Genomic DNA, 19,996 nt, shown 5'->3' on the forward strand with positions numbered 1-19,996 from the left:
TGCTAATGGACTAAATTTTGCCCGTATTGCTGCCGGCCATAATTTGATTTGCCGTCACCTAACTAATACATTTGTCTCAAGAAAACTAATAAAATAATTATTTAACATATGGTTCCACTCTTAATCAAGTTGGCATCATACACAACAACAGTTAATAACAAAAGATAAATTAAGACAAGGGTACCAAGACTTGGTATGATACAGTAGCATTCCTGTTTTTTGCAGCCACCTCTACACACTGGTTTGTCCATATAAATAGAAGTTGTTGCTTGCTGCAATAGTGACATTTTTGTCATTTCAAATTGCTAATGATTTTAAGCCAGCGCCTTGGTGCGTTAGGTTAGCTAGCTATTGTAGAGGGTACAAATGAGACTAAATTCGGAGGGGAAAAGGTAATCTTTGTTTGATTTTTATTTTGAAAGAATTCAAATGATAAGCCATTTTAGTCTTCATCCTTTTGATTGGTATCTATCAAAAATTATGTGTGGAAATTTTGAGAACAAAATATGTCGTTGTTTGATTTATTAGTATGAGTGAGTCAAAGAAATTTGTTTAGGTGACACACTAAGATGGAGCTTTTTTTTATACACTAGTCACGCATCCATTATATGGGAAAACAGTTACTAAACCGCACATAACATCACACGAGAACAAACCACAGGGACGCTTTTCCCGGAAACATTGCAAAAAGGACACTCGAAAAAGAAATAATACAAATTAGTCCTTGAAGATCCAAGCAAAAGCAACACCATCATTCTCCTCTAAACTGAAGCCACCGGAGCACCGCCGAGGAAAATAGAGGGATGAATTCATCTCACCCAAGGCCGAGGAAGCACCATCGCAGCCGGCCATGACAAATCATCACCTTATGGGATCCGGTTGATGCGTTCCGTGACAAAAGCCGCTGGCAACACAAACCGAAGAAGCAGTGGATGTCGACCCACTCCTAAACAAACCTCCCAAATCTCGCTGCGGCGCTGGAGTATAAAAGGTCCCCGGCGTGGTCATCGCCGCCGCTTAGCCGACCATGCATGGACGCACAAATCCCACCGGCGCACAACACCAACAAGAATACGAAGTTCCCCGTTCTCCGGTGACGTCATGGATACCGAGGTGGATGAGAATCTGGAGAAGATTTATTCTGACGCGATGCCGCCATCATCCCCAACTTTTTTTTGACAGCGAATAGACTTTATTCCTCACATAATAGACAATTCATTCACAAAAAGAGGAGAAATAAAGTCCGGGATAGAACTATCCCAAAATCCCGAAGATCTAATGGTAAGAGAATTTCTAGCTAGGCTATCTGCTACCTCATTCGCTTAACGAAAACAATACACAAAGGAAGTCTTTGCAAATTCCAACTTCGCGACCCCAGGAAACCTATTCCTACCCATATATACACACTAAGACGACGCTGGGCTGATTTTAATATGCAGACGTAAACAGACTGAAAAGTGCATCCTGAGTTCTTGGCAACACTAGTAGAAAAGGGGGCAATGGTCCAGGCTAGGTTAGCCCATTAGTCCCGGTTCAATCTAGAACCGGGACCAATGGGGGCATTGGACCCGGTTCGTGAGCACCGGGGGCCGGCCGGGCCACGTGGGCCATTGGTCCCGGTTCGACTGGACCTATTGGTCCCGGTTGGTGGGACGAACCGGGACCAATGGGCCTCGCTCCTGGCCCACCACCATTGGTCCCAGTTGGTGGCTTGAACCGGGACCAAAGGCTGCCCTTTAGTCCCGGTTCTTGCCACGAACCGGGACCAATTAGTTGCCTATATATACCTCTCGCCCGCGAGCAGAGCACTCCCACTGCTCTGTTTTTCGTGACCGGCGAGGGGAGAGCTTTGTGGTGCTCTAGCTCACCTCCTATGCACACGAGGTGTTCGATGGAATGCCCGAGCCACTCTACTTAAGCTTTCTCCTCTCCAAGCTCGACCTCCAAGCTCCATTTTCCTCAATATTTGTCATGAGAAGCTTGTTCAGCTCACTAGTGATGTGATCGGTGGCTCCAGAATCAGCATACCAATTTGTGTCAACACCATATGGGGCAGCAGCAAGAAGTGCCCCCTTTTCTGCATCTTCTCTCACATCATCTCTCTTTTTCTTGTCATCAGCATAACGCCACCAACAATCACTAGCAGGGTGTCCATGCTTCTTGCAAATCTGACAATCAGTGTCAACATACTTGGTAGGGGTACGATCTGGGCGACGTCCACCACCATCATTACGCCTATCACGGCGATCATCACGCCGGTCTCCACGGCGATCATCATCTCTACGATCATCACGACGCCAACCACGGTCATCATCTCTACGGTCATCACGGCGCCAACCACGGTCATCATTGCGGCGTTCATCACGACGCCAACCGCGGTCATCATCATTGTCACGGTATCGATCACCACCACCCCCTCCATGGTAGGAACCACCACTGTCAGGGCTGCGACCACGGAGAGGAGGAGGAGGTGAGTAACCACGTGGAGCTGGAGTGCGACCACGTGAGCGCTCATAGCCCCGACGAGCCAGATTTGCAGAGGAAATAAATGAGCCATTCTCTTCAACTCCATTGCGCATATCATATCCACATAACTGCTCATAAAATTCATCTATGGTGGTGCTAGGGTTTCCATGAACTGTGGTGATAAGAGAGTTGTATTCACCTTTGTCCAGACCATGCAGAAGGTAACCTAGGAGCTCATCATCTCCAATCGGTTTTCCAAGTGCTGAAAGCTCGGAAGCGAAGCCTTTCATCTTGGTGTAGTACTGATTAGCAGTCATTGTCAGTTTCTTGGTGTCATTGAGCTTCTCACGCAGATGTTGAGCCTTGGTGCGAGATGCTGTTTTGAACATAGTGTTAACGGCAGTCCACGCCGAAGCAGTAGTATCCATGCCTAGAACATGCGACAGAATCTCTGGAGAAAGCGAATTCAGAAGAAAACGCAACACCTGTTGGTCCCGAGCAATCCAGGCCACATACGCAGGGTTTTCAGCTTCGATCTTCGTCCCATTGGAGCCATCAGACTCGATGATCTTGGCTGGAGCACGGTCGGAGCCATCGAGAAGGCCCATAACATTGGCGCCACGGAACGCCGGAACGATGAGGGCTTGCCATAGCAGAAAGTTATCTCGCGTCAGAAGCTGAGTTGGAGGGCTCCCGAGGGCAGCGGCCAGGGCTGAAGTTGATGTCGACGAGCTCATGGTGTTAGATCAGATCGGAGGTTGTTTGTTCGGTTGTTGATGCGGCGGCGGCGGCTTAAAGGCAGCAGCGGCGGCGAGGTTGTTTGTCTAGGTTGTTGATGCGGCGGCGGCGGCTTGAAGACAGCAGCGGCGGCGAGGTTGTTTGTTTGGTTGTTGATGCGGCGGCGGCGGCTTGAAGGCAGCAGCGGCGGCGAGTTTTGTTTGTCTACGGCGGCGGCGGCAGCTGGAGAGCGGCGGCGGCGGCGGCAGCTAGGTCACGGGAGGAGGGGCTCTGGTACCATGAAAAACGTGATGACGGGAACAGTGCTTGAGTCCACACCGGTTGCATGTTAATATAGATGGCTTGGAAGCCGAGTTGGCTTGGAAGCCAAGTTGTACAAGGTGCAGGTATCCGTATACAATACTATACGGTATACAAAAACTAAAATTACATTTAACAGTAACTCCAGGGAAAGCGGTAAGTTGCTGATAGATTTGATGAAGATAACCGCTGAGTGTCGATTTCTTCAGTTAATAACATGACAAGTGTCGATTTCTTCAGACGATGATGGAGTCTGGTTGTTCCTGACACGGATTTGTGCAAGTAATTAATTGGCATGGTTCTGCTGGTCAGGGTCACAATATTGTCTGCTACACTAATACTGAATAAATGACCGAAATACTAACCATCGCACACATGGTATGAATGTGAATGACGTACTTGTCGCAACAGTTTAATTCTGAAAGACATCATGAAACGGCAGGCTTCAGATATACTTAGCTGCAGGCTGCACTTGTGCTGTAGCCTTAGGAAAGGCTTCTTCTTCCTTAGCATGGCTCCAGCAAGCATTTTTATTCTGCAGACTTGCAATTCAACTCATCACCGTCCTTGCCAGCACTCCAATTCTGAAACGTTTTCAAGTCAGTTAAGCTACTAATAAGAACATGTTAGCTAAGCTAGTGTACTTCTTGCAGAGTTGCATTTCACCGTGGCCTTATTACTTCACATGAATAAACGTTCTGCTGGAGTTGCAGTTCTTGGTGAGAACCAAGAGTACAAAACCTTCACCAATTACTTACACCTGCAAAATACGACCAGCCATTCAGTCTGCTGATTATTCATAGCGCCATTCTACACAGAGCAGACATACATAGCCTCCTTCTTACCATTGCAGTGTCAATTTTAGGTGATGAAAGGCTGTCAGCTTGTTTGCCATTATGGCCTGCGCAGATGAGTTGCTTGTTGGTTAGTACAAAAGCATCATCCCTCCGTGTGATTAAAACGAAGCGGATCTGAATATTTAGACATGACCTTTATCCTTTTCTTGCACAAATGCCGCAGCAGCATGGGGATACCTTCGAAAATATCATATGCAACATGGCAATGGCTGCAGCAATTCCACAGTGACCAGCATGCGGTTAAGATGGATTTGGCACACTGTATCAAAGATGTCACAAGCAACAGTTGACAGTTAAAACTCAAAACTGCATGCGCCGAACAGCACCAATCTCGTCTGGCTATTGCAGTGGAAGAAGACTGTCTCGGTCAACCACACCTTTCCCCCAACTCAATATCTTGCTTCCGAGGAGATTCATCTACAAAACGGAGCAAACATCATAACTGAGGTTAGCTACTGACACTACATGCATGTCTGACTGAAATAGGTAAAAATTATACCAGGGCAAGGTACTTACAGTCTCATCACTAGATAGGCAGGTTTCACATGTAAATAGTTGGGGTCACCAAGTAAATTCCTGGCATTAATCGACAACCTGATTCACTCTTAATAAAGGTAATTTACATATTAATGTTATACCGATATGGAACAACATAATAAACTAGTGTTATTTATAAATAGGCACACCTTCAGTCTTCATGAGTTTTGGACAAAATGTAATAGATTGATTGGTTCGATTGGTGTTGTTCAATCGGGCGTCACCCCCAACATATATAAGAGGCGGCTGGACTTCCCGTACAAGTAAAGGATTCATCTAGGATTTCCTTACAAGAAAATTACATCAATTCACGTCCTAGAGTTCTAGTTCTATTCCAACTCGGATTCAGTCTGAATCTGGCCCAACTTCTGTCTTCCTCCTTGCGCGGGCCTTCGAGCTTGCATGTGATCTCCGATCAAGACGGTCCAAATATCAAACTTGTGCGCCTCGACGAGACGAACAACTCTTATGTTGATCACTTTTCCAAATAAGGCCATCTTGAATACTCCACGAAGCCATCTTTACGTTCCAGTCGGATTCGTTCTGGCAGCAGACTGGATTATCCGAGTCTCATAGTGAATTTGCATGCCATATGCTATCTCTGATGATGATGACTCCAAAACCAAATTTCACCTTTTTTACGATACGCACAACTTCTGTATTGAACACTTCTCCATCCGAGATCATCTTGATAAACTTTTGGGCACATGTTCAGTTTCACTCGGATTTGAGCTCATCCACTCGGATATTAGAGTCTTTCACTCGGATGGTCCGACTGGACTTTTTCACTCGGATGATTATATTTTCACTCGGAAGACAATCTTTCACTCGGATGATGACCACATTTTCAGTCGGAAGACAATCTTTTACTCGATCGATAAGTTTTCACTCGACCTTTTACTCGATCGACCTTTTACTCGATCGGTAGGTTTTCACTCGACCTTTTACTCGATCGGTAGGTTTTCACTCGACCTCTTACTCGATCGGTACGTTTTCACTCGACCTTTTACTCGATCGGTAGGTTTTCACTCGAAAAGTAAGCTTTCACTCGACCAGTAAGTTTTTACTTGAAAGGTAAGCTTTCACTCGACCGGTAAGTTTTCACTCGGATGGTAAACTTTTCACTCGATCGAAAACATAGCCTGATCTTGATTTGTCTCCCCAGGTCTCATACGACCTTGGATTGAGAAGAATTATATATGAAAATTGATCGGCTTGACGAGACGAAACTTTCTTGTGTTGTAGGTTTTTCGATTCAAGGCCTTCTTGAGGTCCGAATTGCTCGCGCAACCCATCAGACAGGGTGTCTGGTACCTCGCGCCATATTTCCGTTTAGATTCGGTCTGCAGTGTATTGCCTCTAACTTTTGCATACGAACTCGGATTGAAATGATCTATATATCAAAATTGATTGCCTCGACGAGACGAAAACAATTCCTTTAGAGTGTTACTTCATCTGAGGTCGTCTTGAAGGCGTAATCGGCTGAAAAGCACTCGGAGCACTAAATTCTGCCACTCGGAGTACAGTTTCGGCCCCTAAGATGAGGTCGGATGTCGATGACTTAAACATCAAAGTTATTCCACTCGGCGACTTGAAACTTTTCATGCTGAAAACTCTTTCACTTGATGCCATCTTACTTGCCTTTTGTACCTTGCCAAAATCCGGTGTCAACACGCTTCCAGCATACAAAGTCAGCCGTTGCAAAGGAAAAAAAAGAATGAAATCTCCAGCCAGCCGTTGCATCACGAACTTTTGTGAAAGATCATGGACTTGCTATAACAATCAACAGAGGCGGTGACAGACAACCTTCCAGCATATACATCAGGTTTGTATGCTTGAGAAGCAGGGGAGATGAGCAGAGCAGCATTTGTCAAATAGCTATTTCCCACTTCTTCCTTCTCACCACCTACTGAAGCCAACAACAACAACAACAACAACAACGGCTTACATATCTTCCAGGATACAAGTGAAGGACATGTATTGAATCTCATACGAAAATCATGCAGATTTGAGTTAGCTAGGTTGAAGAACGGAGAGAGAGAGGCAGAGGCGATGGATGGGGAATTTTCTGGATCTCATCTCGATCCATCTCTCTATTCTCTATCTATATTATTTGTACATTTTACACTTCAGCCCTCTTACAGATATATAAATTCCAACTCACACCAACACTCCCCCTCAAGATGGGGCAAACACATCAGATAGACCCATCTTGCTACAAAAGATAGAGAACAACTTTTCTGATAGACCTTTTGTTAGAACATCTGCTACCTGATTTGCTGAAGTCACATATGGCATACAAACCACTCCTCTATCCAGTTTCTCTTTGATGAAATGACGGTCAACTTCAACATGTTTAGTACGATCGTGTTGCACTGGATTATTCGCAATATCAATTGCTGCTTTGTTGTCACAGTAAAGCATCAAAGGCTTACTCTGACATAACCTTAGTTCAGTTAGAAGAATCTGCAGCCATAATAGCTGGCCATGTGCCATGGATCTAAACTCAGCCTCGGCAGTTGACCTAGCTACCACATTTTGTTTTTTACTTCGCCAAGAGACTAAATTTCCCCCAACAAATACACAATAACCAGAAGTGGATCGCCGATCATCTAGAGAACCAGCCCAGTCCGCATCTGCATAACACTCAACTTGTAAATTCCCTTGCTTTGTGTAGAGAAGTCCTTTTCCTGGGCACCCTTTAAGGTACCGTAGGATTCTATTAACAGCATCCAGATGAGCCATTCTTGGGTTATGCATGAATTGACTCACAACGCTTACGACAAATGCAATATCGGGACGAGTGTGGGAAAGATAAATCAACTTACCCACAAGTCTCTGATAGCGTTCTCTATTAACCGGATTCCCTAAATCACTACTTAATTTGTGATTCTGTTCAATGGGAGTAGTAGCCGGTTTTGAACTATACATGCCAGTTTCTTTGAGCAGGTCTAAGATGTACTTCCTTTGTGTCAAAAATATACCTTTTGGACCACGCAAGACTTCTATGCCAAGGAAGTACCTCAAGTGTCCTAGATCCTTCACTTCAAATTCCTGTGCGAGATGATGCTTCAGGCCAACAATTTCCTCGGTATCATTGCCTATCATCACAATATCATCAACATAAACTATCAGGATTGCTACCTTGTTATTAGCATGTTTATAGAATAATGTGTGGTCAGCGTTGCTATGTCGATAGCCTCTTTTCAACATAGCTTGTCTAAAACGATCAAACCACGCCCTTGGTGATTGTTTTAACCCATACAAGGAACGATGTAGGCATAATACTTTTCCTGTATTACGGCTGGAATCAAAACCTGGTGGAATTTGCATATACACCTCTTCATGAAGATCTCCATGAAGAAATGCATTTTTTACGTCCATCTGGTAGATGCTCCAATCAAAATTAACCGCACAAGATATGAGAGTCCTCACAGAGTTCATCTTTGCCACAGGTGCAAAGGTTTCATCATAGTCTATACCATAAGTCTGCGTGTACCCCTTGGCTACAAGGCGTGCTTTATATCTGTCTATCTTACCCTCTGGCGTGTGCTTAATAGTAAACACCCATTTGCATCCCACCGGTTGCTTGCCTAGAGGTAGATCCACGAGCTCCCAAGTTTTATTTTTTTCCAATGCTCTCATCTCATCCAGCATTGCATCCTTCCACTTGGGGTCTTTCAAGGCAACTTTCCAGTCTTTTGGTATGGAAGTAAGATCTAGAGAAGCAATAAAAGTTTGGAGGGACGGACTACAATATTTGTAGGAGATGTAATTGGCTATATCATGTTTGTAGTCTTTAAGATATCCTGGTGCATTTTGGGTTCTAGTTGGTCTTCGTAAGGCAATAGGTAAAGTGTCTACAGGAGTAGAAGGTTGATTATCACTCTGCCCTGATGTACTCGTAGGAGTTACGGAATCAGAAGTGATAGTATTGGTACCTGGGTCCTCACGCATTTGAGACTCCTCATCTTGAGATGGAAATGATAAGTGTCCTATGCCATCATCCTCGTCTCCATGACAAGAGTTATCATCACTAACACCATCATTTTCCTCCCCCTGATTTCGAGTGCTATTAGTAGACAGAGGATCACCAGAAGTGGGAGCAAGAACAAGGACAGGCCCTTCATTTACCCTTTCTTGCTGCTCATCAGGTGGTGACAATGAAGTACCAGACCCAACATTTGATTCATAATATGGTTCATTTTCACGGAAAGTTACATCCATGCTCACAAAAAAACGATGCTCTGAAGGGCACCAACATCTATAGCCCTTTTTTGAGGGAGAATAACCCATAAACACACATTTAAGAGCACGAGGATCTAGTTTCCGTACTGAATTTCTATAGTCATGCACAAAACAAACACTCCAAAAGACTTTTGGAGGAACCACAAATTCATTAGAATTTAAAAGGCATTCAGCAGGAGTTTTGTAACCTAAAACACGAAGAGGCATGCGATTTATCAAGTAAGTTGCAGTTTTAATTGCCTCGCCCCAAAGGAATTTGGGCACATTCATTGTAAACATCAATGAACGTGCAACTTCGAGCAAATGCCTATTTTTACGTTCAGCAACACCATTTTGCTCTGGTGTATTAACACATGACGTCTGATGTTCAATGCCATTCGAAGCAAGAAACAATTCAAACTCATGATTGACATATTCTGTACCGTTGTCCGTATGTAGAATTTTAACAGTAGCTGCATGCTTATTTTTAATAAGGGCACACACGTCTTTGAAAACAGATAATACATCACTCTTATGCTTCAGAAGATAGAGCCAAGTGTACCGACTAAAGCAATCAATAAAGGTGACAAACCACCGGTGCCCAGAAACTGAGTGAACCTCACAGGTTCCCCAAACATCGGAGTGAATTCTTTCAAATGGTTTTTCACTTCTAAGACCAATACTAGGATAAGTGCCCCTAGTATGTTTAGCTAGCTCACAAGCATCACATACCAGAGCCTCTTTAGGACATAAATTAAATAAAGCAGGATAAACACGGGATAAAACAGCAAAGGAAGGATGCCCAAGCCTGCGGTGATGCAACAATAACTCTTGACAGGAAGACAAACATGATACAAAAGCCACTTCATCAGTTCCATCATCAAGATAATAAAGTCCTTCATGCTCGGTCCCAGTCCCCAATTGTCTCCTAGTCCCTAGCTCCTGAAAAGCACAACACGTAGGATCAAACCAGCTTCTACAACCATGAGATTTATTCATAGAGCTAACAGATAATAGGTTCACTGGGAACTTGGGAACTTGGGAACGTGTAGAACATGAGGTAAAGACAATGACTTGGTGCACCGGATGGATCCTCGTCCTGCAATAGATGCCATGGATCCATCCGCTACACGAACCTTGTCTTTACCTGAACAAGGTGTATAAGATACAAACAAGTCTGAATCCCCTGTCATATGATTTGTAGCTCCTGTATCAATAATCCAAGGTTTTGATTTGGTGGTAGTGTTCGCTTGATAAAGGTTCATACCTTGGTGAGAAGTGGCAATTAGATTGGAATCAACCTTAGAGGTGCCTTGCGAGGAAGATGAGCTTTCTGAGAGTTTAAGCTTGGAGTTGAACTCCTCAAGAGCTCGTACATCTACCACTGGTGGCCCCCGTAGAGACGTGGTGTGGTTAGCTTGCCTTCTATTCACACATTGAACTCCCCTTGTCCGAGGTTTTCCTTTTTCCCACCAAGATGGATATCCATGCAGCTCAAAACATCCATCCTTTGTGTGTCCTTTTCTTTTACAATGATCACAAAGCAACTTGTTTTTGTCTATCTTGCCAAAGGGCCTGGGAGTACGGCGGTATTGCATAGATAAAGCCGCACGATCATCTGCACATTTCAGATCATCCTCCTTAGGTTGAGCCAACCGAGTTTCTTCCTCAAGCACACTGGAAATAATATCATCGAGACTTGGCCATTCTGGTTGAGAGAATATAAGTTGTCGCCGAAGGTTAAGCTCCTGGTTTAGTCCATCTAGAAACAGCTTGGCCACAATCGTCTCAAACCATTTGTGATGAATGGCTAGATCTCTCTTGTCAACTGCTTGAAAAGGATGATAGTAGTGCAGGTCCCTGTACAACCGTTTCAATTCACCAGCATACTCTGTTACAGACTTTGTGCCCTGATTTAGATGAGTTAATTCCTCCATAACGCGGGTTGCCTGCATTTTGTTTGATTTCCCAGCGAATTGGTTCTCCAAGGCGGTCCACACTTCAGACACGGATGACATTATTTCGACCTGTTGTCGCACAATTGGATCCATGCTTCCCAACAGCCATACTAGAACTCTATCATTGATCTGTCTTGTGTGAGTATCACCACTTTTCTGCTTTTCTTCATCATCAACAAGCAGGTACTCATAGTCATGGGAACTCAGTATCAATTGAGCATGGCGTGCCCAACTAACATAGTTGCCAGGACCTGACAACCTCACTGGATTTGGTTCCAGGGCATACTTAACTGTCTCTGGGACTGCTTTAAGCTGCTGCTGCTCAAGCAATTTACTGAAAATTTCATACATTTTTTCTATACTTGCATCCCCTGACTTGTCTTTAGATTGTTCTGACATTTCCAATGCAAAAGCACACCCCAAGCACACTCAACAATTGTAAGACTCACCACGCAAGGTGCTACTTGCTGTAGTACACGAGCCTGATTTAACTTGGCTTCTCCACTGCTTGTGATGGAGATCTCACGCAGGAGAATAGCAGCCAAAAAACAAACTTGGAGATGAACTAGCTATTGGGGTGATAGGTACCAGGAAGAACGATGGCACTTTGGGGATGAAATTGACTTTGCCGCAAACCACTCACCAAACCGGAGCAGCGCTGCAGACCTATGGCCGGGCCGGACGGCGGACTGCAGCAGGGATGAAGACGGGGATTCGGAGAGACCACACCACAACACACGACTGCAGCGACCGCAAGCTCCAGAGTACGGCGACACAGCACCTCGTCGGCGGCCAATCTTCGCTTAAAATTCCGGGTGGAACACGCAGGAAAGAACCTGCTCTGGTGCCATATTGAATCTCATACGAAAATCATGCAGATTTGAGTGAGCTAGGTTGAAGAACGGAGAGAGAGAGAGGCAGAGGCGATGGATGGGGAATTTTCTAGATCTCATCTCGATCCATCTTTCTATTCTCTATCTATATTATTTGTACATTTTACAGTTCAGCCCTCTTACAGATATATAAATTCCAACTCACACCAACATGACTTGAAGCTGCCGGATGAGATGAGAGCAGGATTGCTTGGCCGAGAAGAACAAGCTCGTCATTTCGCTAGGTAGGTAGGTATCCTCATGCGTACATGTGGATGAGCATCAGCAAGCAGGAGCACTGAATAGGAGTAACAATACCCAACTACTCCCTCTGTAAACTTATATAAGAGCGTTTAGATCATTAAAATAGTAGTCTAAATGCTCTTATATTAGTTTATGGAGGGAGTAGTTCACAAAACTAATCACTCGCAGATCACACCAAGTACCCAAGTAGGTGAATTCAGAGGATGACCGCAAGAGAAACAATATATAGCGAATAGAGGACCGGCGTTTATGCTAGCGCAGGGTTTACGCCAAGTTCAGGAAGATGAGCCCCAGGGCTCTCAGATCCGGGGTTTTATACCCATTACAACCACTGGAAAGGATAAACTTTTAATGCTAAAGTAAGGCAGGTCAACAAGGAGGCAGCAGAAGGTAATTCAAATTGCGACAGCTCCAGTCTTCAGAGCTGTTTTGTTGGATGCGCGATCAAGGGTGGCGGTGTGTCGTAACTCAGGGCGAGGCAGTAAGTTGTCATTAGATGAAGGTCGGTTGGTCAACAATTAATGTGCCTGGTTTGGCGCCAACCGCTTGTTGATTTCTTCAGTTAACAACATGACAAGTGTCTTCTGAAGTGGTAGGTTGTCGTTAGATAAAGATCGGACGGTCGACGATGGCCCGGTTTGGTGCCTACCGCTGGGTGTCCATTTCTTCAGTTTAACAGCATGGCAAGTGTCTTCTGATGCGGTAGGTTGTCGCTAGATGAAGATCGGATGGTCGACGATGGCCCAGTTTGGCGCCAACCGCTGGGTGTCCATTTCTTCAGTTAACAACATGACAAGCGTCAATTTCTTCAGATCTGGTTGTTCCTGACAAAGAGGGGAATGTGTAAGTAACTGTCATGGTTCTGCCGGTCAGCGCTAGAATATTTTGTCCTACACAACCTACACTAATACCGAATGACCGAAATACTAACCATCGCACACACAATATGGACCTACTCATTGCAGCAATTTAATTCTAAGTGGCATAACAAGGCTGACAGGCTTCAGATATACCCAGCTGATAAGAACATGTAGCTATCTTGCAGAGATGAAGTTCACTGGGGCCTATTTACCTCACATGAATGAACCTCTGCAGCGCTGGAGTCATCGAGAAGGTGTATAGCGGTCCTTCTCCAGTAAGTCGTCACACCTGCAAAATTCAAACAGCCATTCAGTTATAGCTAATTATGTCCCTCTTCTGGTACTCAGAACAGCCATTCAAATAATCCCTTCTTACCTTTGCAGTGCAAGCTTTCGTTAATAAGCTGCATCTTCTAGTATTTGGGGCTTAAGGAAATAATAACAATAAGCCATTCACTTATGGCTTGTTTGTCTGCACAGAGGAGTCACTTGTTAGTTAGTACAGGAAGCCTGATCGGCAGCAAGTATACCTGGATGGCAAACCTGTCAGCTGCAAGTATACCTGGATGGAAAACTGCACACATGATCAGAAGCAAAACACTGACAATTCACTGTTTTTCATAATTATGCCAGATGATCCTTTGATCCCTAAAACTGATGATTTTCCAGGCATACCTTCAGTCTTCATGAGTTTTGGACAAAATGTAAACACAAGTGGCTTCAAAGCCCACCAAACATAAGAACACCTGAACAGCAAGCCAACAGAAATTAGAAATGCAAGAACACCTGGTACTGACAGCAACATAGCAGTATATGAAAAGAAAAAATCACCTTAATATCAGTAGCTTGCCCTGAAGGCTCATTTATTCCATACTGATGTCCTACTGCTATTTTGATCGTGACACCCAAAACAGGGGAGTAGACTGCCACGTCTTGATGAATAACAATAACCCAAATATAAATGCAAGATATGAAGAAGCCTATATGATCGAACAAACACCTGCACACATAACAAAAACAAATGGTGATCACAGGTTTTGTTGGAAAAAAGAAGAGACTTGCAGAAGGCATTGGCTGATAATGATGCCGATTTTATCGATTTGTGGAAAGAAAAGCGGCGTTGAGAAACAAATCTTAAATAGTTTCACTACCTTTGAGAAGAATAAAATGGTAATCTGATATGGCACGAGTAAGACTGGATTTTTTTTTTGTGCTGAGTATAAGTTGAAGTGTATATAACTGATATTGGTGTGGACACCCCTAATGAAGGTTCCTGCAGCTAATTTGCATGTAATGGCTCCGCCTGAAATTAGAACCAAGAGGGAGCCCAGTTATAGTTCAGTTCAGAAATATGTTGTTCCTGCTTTGCATCAAAGAAAGGTGCTGAGAAATCTCAATTAGAAAGGTATTTTGGGTGCACCCCCATGTGCTTAATCCCCATCTTATTTTCTGCTTCTCCTCTCACATTTACTTTGCTTCAACTAAATTATCTATTCTATCTAATTTCTGGTTGCTAGATAGATCAACTTCACCTAGTTCATACACTTCTCCACAAAAAATCCCCAAATATTGCTGTTATTAGTATGTGGTGAAAGATCAGGGCCAATCAGCACACATTGTGTCTTATCAGATATAAGTACAGCAGGAGTAAAGTTCCAATTTAGATATACTTACCAGATTTAAGTACAGAAAGGAAGACAAGATTTAAGTACTGCATGAAGGAACTCCAAGTCATTATCCTGCACGGTGGAACATACACAGCATCATTAAGGAGGAATGCAGGAAAAGGGCAAAGTGGAAAAACACAAGAACGTATTTTTTGTGTTACCTCGGAATCAGCATATACTTTGGGGATGGCTCCCTTCAACCCCCTGCACTGCTGTTTTAGCTCCTGGCTGCAGTTGTATCCGACATATAGCTCTTGCAGTGATTCAGGGAGGCCATCGTTGGGCAACGACGAGACTGTTGGGCAGCCGTTGATAAATAATTTCTTGAGGCTGGTAAGGTTACGCAGCACTGCAGGGAGTTGTTGAAGGTCCCTGAAATTGCAAAACACGAGTTGCTGGAGGGAGGAGAGGAGCTGAAGGGCGTCCTCTTGCTCCTTGCTGAAGCGCTCCATCCCTTCAGGCCCATCCCCATGAAGTTCCAGCTTGGTGAGGGAGGAAGAGAGGAAGCTGCAGATGGGTGCAGTAAGTAGTCCCAAGATGTCATCAATCTCGAGCTCCTGCAGTGTGGACGAAACAAGTTGTGTCTGTTGCTCTTCACCTCCCTCAGCATCCCCCAAAGCCCGTCTGGGATTGGGATCCCAATCAGCAAAGAATCTAGGGCTACCCCTGACCACTAATTCGTTGAGCTGGCCCCCGGTGGTAAGGAGAGACCACAAGCCCTGACATTTCAGATCCTCTCCACAATGTTTCAATACTAATCTGGTGAGAGAGGACAGGTTTGAGAGGGGCTCCAGTATCCCCATGCCTTCCACACCTGCAAGGTACAGGAACTGTAGGGAGGAAGGAAAATGGTGACGGGAAAAGGAGGTGGATAGAAACTTTGGGGACCACCGTATTGTTAATCTATGGAGGGATCGCAAAGCTTGGAGTCCTCCTCCACCAGGAACAAGAGTTGGTGAGCAGTGACTCAACTCCAATTCCCGTAGTGAGTCACAAAGATGAGCTGGGAAGAGCAGCACCCCATCATCCTCTTCTTCTTCTGCTGCTGTTATTTCACCTCCCCCCATCTCTGATGCTTCTTGTGTTGTTTGTTGCACGTCCACCCCCACTACCAGCTTTTTTATATTTTTACACTTCCATATATCCAATTTGGAGAGCTTTGGGAGGTGGGGGAGGAGCTCTGTCAGTTCCTCTCCACTATTACCATTTAAGTTCTGCATAGAGATATCCTCAACAGGGAGCTGCCATGCCACATCACCCTGACCTCTTCGTAGTGGTCCAACTAGTCCAACTGAATTTTGTACAATCAATGTCCTCAGCGAGGTTAGCATCAGAAGGTGCTTCAACTCCAGAGGTGGGCACTCCAGAAGTGTTAGTTCTTTATCAAAAACTAACACTTGGTCTATGCTATGCAAATCGGCCTCTCCAATAATCTTCAATTGTACTCCATTGTATGATTTTGAGTATGCAAACTCCCTTAGCATCTTTACACATTTCACAGTAATAAAACGCTTACTTTCGATCCAGGAGATGGGAATCAATGGCAAGAATTCGGGACAGTTGCGTACCTCAAGCTCTTGTAGCTTGGGGAACCAATCTGGGGAAACAATGTGGTTTGAGAAAGGCAACCCCAAGAGTTTCGGGCACTCTCTAATAACCAGAACTTGCAAAAGAGGGAACATATGAGCATCTGGTTCACCCAGGGAAGACTCTTGTTCAGCTGGGTAAAGCCATTTTTCAAAACTTCCTAGGCCAATGAGTGTAAGCTGTGTTAGCCTGCAAAAGCTTTTCTCTATGATAAAATCCTTCGGTCTGGCCATATTCTCCAACCTTAATTCATGAAGATCCCACGCCTTCCCTAAAGAAGGGAAAACTCCCCAAGAAACACCATCCAGATAAAGAGATTGCAGACCTTCAACAGCGAACTCCTCTGCCAGCCATGTTGAAGAAGAAAGACCTCCATGTCCTCTAATACACAACACTTCAAGATCTCCATGAGGTTGAAGGCTCTCAAGAACCGCTGCTTCAACACTAGCCTCAACACTAGACCGCTCACTATCCCAGCTCAATGTTAACCTCTTCAAGTATTTTTTCTCAATCAGTTTTGCTTGAGCTGCTTCTTCTACAGTATCTATCTTCTCAAGGTTGTAGATGCCAAGCTCCCTTAGCTTGCTTAAATGCTCTAGTTGCTTTGGTTCAAATCCTTCACTTTCTTTATTGACTCGAAATACCTTCAACTCTTCTAAGAGTTTAAGTTTTCCCACATTATAAATATCTGAATGAAGCTCACCATCACTTCGGGCATGAATATGGCACAGTTTTGCAAGATTGCTCATGTCTCTGGGCAAATCAGAACTCCCACACCATGGCTCAAGATCTAGAACCCTTAAATGATAAAATTTAGAGATGTTGAGTGGTAAATGCATCTCTCTGTCACATGTCCCTAGACATAGGCATCGTAGGTGGACAAGTCTTGAAAAGTTATGTAACATGGACTCAATGGGATACATCATGTCAAGCAAATAAAGAACACGAAGAGCATTTGCTTCCCGAAGAAAATCACCAAATATCTTTGCAAAACTTCCATTCACTTTACCAAATAACATCAATGTGTGCAAATGTTCAACCTTCAATTTTGTCTTCAGTTCTTCCAATTCACTTCTTAATTTTTCACCTGACACTGCATCATATTCGCCTAAGTCATGTGTGCTGATAGACAAGTGATGGCTGGGTGGCTGAATTACCACTGATCCAACATTAGGGAGACATAAGCAAAGACAATCATGCGATGCAACCTTCATTGCCAAATCATGTAGTAGGTCATGCATAACATACCGCTGACCACCATCAGTTTCTTCTTCCTTGAAAAATCCATAATTGACTAACTCATTTAAATTGCTCAAACCTATATCTTCAAATGTTTGATTTTGATCACTAGGTATCAAAATATCTAGTCCGATCCACAGGCTGATGAGATCATAGCTTCTGAGATATATATCTTCAGGAACTAATGCAGAATAGGAAAAACATTGCTGCAGATGGAAAGGGAGAAAGTCATAGCTAAGCCTCAAGGCAGACATAATTCCATTGGTTTGCTTTTCCCATTCTTTACTGTTTAGGACCCTTTTCCAATGCCCCAAACTATGGTCTTTACTTAGCAATCTACCAACAGTCCTTGCTGCAAGAGGGGAGCCCTTTAGTTTTTCCATTATTTTATCTCCGGTCTCAAGCAGAAAATGTTTGTCCCTTGGACATTGCTCATCGCCAAAGACAAATGTGAGAAACAACTTTCTAAACTCTCCAGAATTTAAACCATCCAGTTCTATTGAATGGCCAGTTGTTTTAACCACCTGTGCTATTGCTCGAAACCGAGTTGTGACTAGAACCATGGAACCCTTTTCTTGTGATTGGTTGAGTATCGACAGGAGTTTTTCCCAGTCACCCACATCACTAATCTGCCATATATCATCCAATACAAGTAAGAACCTTTTAGATTTCAATCTTTCTTCAATCAACTCTTCAATTGTACTGCCCTCCTTTTCACTTTCAACTGGACGAGTACCTACTTCAATCTGTTCTAGCACCTTATCCAGATTGAAATTGAATGACACACACATCCAAATCCTGACTGGAAAATGATTCTGCACCTGTTGGTTGCGATATATGTGTTGTATCAGAGTTGTCTTTCCCATTCCCCCAGGACCAACAACAACCGGAAGCACAGTAAGACCCTTGGTACAGTATTGACCCTTGGTGATATCATGTATGATGCTATTCATGACAGTCTCCCTCCCGTACAGTTTTGGCTCATCAATTCGACCTTTGGTGATGGGACGGCTCTGGGCAATGTCTGGGATGGTTCTAGGGCCACAACCTTGCAGAATCTTGGTAACCTCATTGCGCATAAGCTTTAGTTGCTCTACTGTGCCCTTCATCCTTTGAGAGAAATCGACCCTATTAAACTCATGCATTGGTGTTTCTTGCGCATTGGCACCAACTTCATCACCATGAACATGTGGATGCGGGGAAGATGAGCAAGGGAGGAGTTTACTAAGCTTTGGCATGCATCCACTGAGCTCCTGACCAGTCTGATTGGCGTTTGGCGGCGAGGAGGAATCGCCAGGTAGTCTCTGCCTGCCACCCGGCCAAGCACAACAACTGACATGTTGTCTTGCAACTCCCTGCCGGTGATCACCACCAGTGTTGGCACCAAAGCAGTACGCGGACAAGGATAACAGCTGTTTGGCAAGAGCTTTGGCGGTGTGTCGAGCATTGAGGGCGAGGTTGCAGATGCAACCCTTGCCGTGCTGGTCAGCAGCATTGTATGTATGATATAGCTCGTCGTGGATGCGGAAGTAGTCCAGCTCGTCCAGCAAGTCCTCGGCGTTGTGTGCCGAGTCCAGCAGCCTCTGCAGCAGCTCCTCCATGGCCGTACCGCATATCTCCTTGCGGGCAGCTTGTTGGAGCGTGGCCTTGACGAGCAACAGTTCCATCCTGAGGTCCTCAATGTTGAGGCCAAGGTTGCTGCTGGCTGACCAAGTCCCCCAGCAAGCCATCTGCAACGGGGCCTAGCGCCTTCTCCACCACCCATTGCGCCGTGCCGAGGGCAGCCTCAGCCATCCTCTGGCCGGACGCAGGGATGAAGGATGTGCAGCACCTGCATTGAGGAATCAAAAGAAATTTGTTGGTAAATAGGCTGCTGGAAGCTGCAAACGTAGGGGAGGAGTGTGTGTATAACACGTACGTTGGCACGTGGATGCTGCCTGCCTGCCGGTGACGGATGCCGCTGCCTTCCCTCTGCCTAGTACCTAGCTGCTGCTGCTGCAAATGGGGGGTTGAGTTGCAGCACAGCACAGCAGGCCAGGGATGGGTACCTGTTGAGAATTTCCAATCACAAGACAAGTATAAATGTGATGCAGGCATCAGGCCAAGAATTTACAATCACAAGAGAAATATAATTAAGGCACGGAGAGGGAGAGTGGGGAAACATGCATAAACAGAGCATAATCGTTTTCTTTATTTGTATACAAACATAAAAATAAAAATGGTTTAAAAGATCTACTACGTAGTTTATTTCTGTGTGTGGTCAACCAAACTCGGGTATTGATCCTATCGTGCCACAGAGAGGGGAGGGGGTTCTGACCTGCTGCTGTGCATCGGAGGTCTGCCTTCCTGCCGGTGATGGATGCCGCCTGCCTGCCGTCCTGCCGGTGCCGCCTAGCTAGCTGCAAATGGGGGTTGAGAGAGTCA

The 19,996-nt window shown here is 44.7% G+C and overlaps 1 pseudogene; it reads right to left on the reverse strand.

Moving 5' to 3' along the window:
- Nucleotides 1-12,410: 12,410 nt before the first annotated feature.
- On the reverse strand, nucleotides 12,411-19,969 carry LOC123043030 (disease resistance protein RGA2-like; annotated as a pseudogene).
- Nucleotides 19,970-19,996: the final 27 nt, after the last annotated feature.

The sequence above is a fragment of the Triticum aestivum genome, chromosome 2B (assembly GCF_018294505.1).
Source record: "Triticum aestivum cultivar Chinese Spring chromosome 2B, IWGSC CS RefSeq v2.1, whole genome shotgun sequence".
Taxonomy (NCBI): Eukaryota; Viridiplantae; Streptophyta; class Magnoliopsida; order Poales; family Poaceae; genus Triticum; species Triticum aestivum.